Here is a 2,197-nt window from a genome sequence, read left to right on the forward strand (position 1 = left end):
ACAGTCTAAGAAGAAGACGTGGACCCCATGCGATGACCAGTTCCTGCACCACATCGAGGACCATGGGCTAACTTTAAGTTAGTATAGGAAGCAAGAGAGGCTGTTAGAGATATCTTAAGACACACAGAGTGTTAGACACTCTAGCGATGTTAGCATTAAGGAGCCGTAGAGTAAGTAGCAGTAAGAAGTTCATGTATACTTAACTGAAATAAATTATGTTTAAATGACCTACTGAAGCTCCGCTGAGCCGCATTTCTACAGGGAGTGCACGAAATCTCGTGACCTTCCTGCAAAATGCTGCAATTGCGGCGGCCCACATCCRGCCAGCTATTTTCCTTGCCTCAAAAATCCCAATTTTTCCCAACAAACAGAGGCAAAAGGAAAATTAGCCCTTTTTAACAAAAAAGTTGAAACAGGTATTTCGTATGCCCAAAAGACCCAAGCCCATCCCACCAAAAAATCACAGCCACAAACTCCTCCCACACAGCCAACTAAACAAGCTTCACCCAAAGTAAACTCCGCCCCCAAAACCTGCGACKAACGCAAACCTAAATGCTGTGCCTGTAAAACCTAATGGGTGCTGCCATAAAGCCCTATCTTTTAATAGCTATATTAGTAATTCCTTAAATCTTAACACGAGCGATAGACCAACCAAGGCTCTTGCAGGCTACCATTAAAGACAAAAAGCCTTAAATGGCTATGTCTGCGGTAAACATCATGTCACGGTGTGCGGTTCAAGCAGTAGTTTCTACTGAAGCTCGTCAGTAAGGCTTAGGTAGGCCCTGCCTTGGACGCCGGTTTAGCTCCGAACACAGAACACACGCAGTCAACACGTCAGTGAACACAGTTTGCAACAACCACTCAAATTCGAAAAGCAGTTCAGCGAACACGATCCAGTATTTGTGCCCCGTAGAAATTTATTAATTTCAAAAAGAAAATTCGAGCACAAGGCTCCCTAAGAGCGGCGTGCAGGTCCCCTTTTTTGTTAGGACTCCGGAAAGCCCCAAGTGATCCAGGATGGACTCGCCCAAAAACCGGAAGACGGTAAGCGCCTCTGGCAAAACATCCCTGAAATCCTCCCCGTACTTTTCCATAAATTCCCACAACACAATCCGCAAGGAACGAGACGCTCTTCAAGCACAACTCAAAAAAGCCCTAGCGACAATCACCAAACTAAACCACCACGTAAATAAACTGTCTGAGCGTCTTTCTACCTTAGAAAGCACGCAACAAAATCCAACCCAAACTCTCCCTCGGGCTTCACCCGAACCCCCGAAAAACAACCCCAAACCACCCCAAACTTCCTAATCCATGGAAGTCGACTGTAACTTCCCCCTCTAAAACCGACTGCCCCATGGAACTTTCCCAAAACTTCAAACAAGACCCTTCTAAAACACCTCCAGGCAGAAGAAGCCAAAACTAAACAGACTGAAGCTACCCCGACAGCCCAAAACACCAAACTACCACCCTCCCAACCTCCTCAACCCCCAAAACCCAAAACCATCGTCCCAATTACGGCCAAAAATCCGGCCGACTGGACCAAAATCCAGGCCCTCCTATCCACCCACAACATCAAAATTTAAAAATCCCAAAAAGAGAAACTCCGGTATCTCTTTTACACCAAATTCCACCGATGAACATCGCTTCATCACAAAACTCCTTACCCAAAACTCCTTTGAATATCATACGTATACATTGGAAGAAGACAGGAAACTGTCTTTCATCATAAAAGGCCTGGACTCCCACATGGATATCGTCGACATCCAAAACGATATCCAAGATCTTGGCTTTTCCCGAAACGCGCCCCCAAAACCTGCGACTAACGCAAACCTCAATCCCCAACTAATCCAACTCCTTCTCCTTTCCGACAAAGAAATTGAGGCCAAAGTCACCAGACTGGCGGCTTTAATTTCCCAACATCCAGTCCTTAAAATGTTATGCTAAGGCATAACATAAAACCCCAAGGTGTCCATATCGTCTCCTGGAATGCAGCATCTTTATACCCCAAAAAGTACGAATTTGAGGCATACCTAAAGGAAAACGATGTAGACATCGCTCTTATCCAAGAAACCTTCCTAAAACCCAACATTCACTTCCACATAAACAACTACGCCATTTACCGCACAGACAGACTCACCAAAGGCGGTGGTACAGCCATAATCATCAAAAAGTCCATAGCCCACACACAAATTCCCCC

This window comes from Dendroctonus ponderosae, unplaced genomic scaffold (assembly GCF_020466585.1).
Source record: "Dendroctonus ponderosae isolate FM_Combo_2020 unplaced genomic scaffold, Dpon_F_20191213v2 Dpon_F_20191213_2, whole genome shotgun sequence".
Taxonomy (NCBI): domain Eukaryota; kingdom Metazoa; phylum Arthropoda; class Insecta; order Coleoptera; family Curculionidae; genus Dendroctonus; species Dendroctonus ponderosae.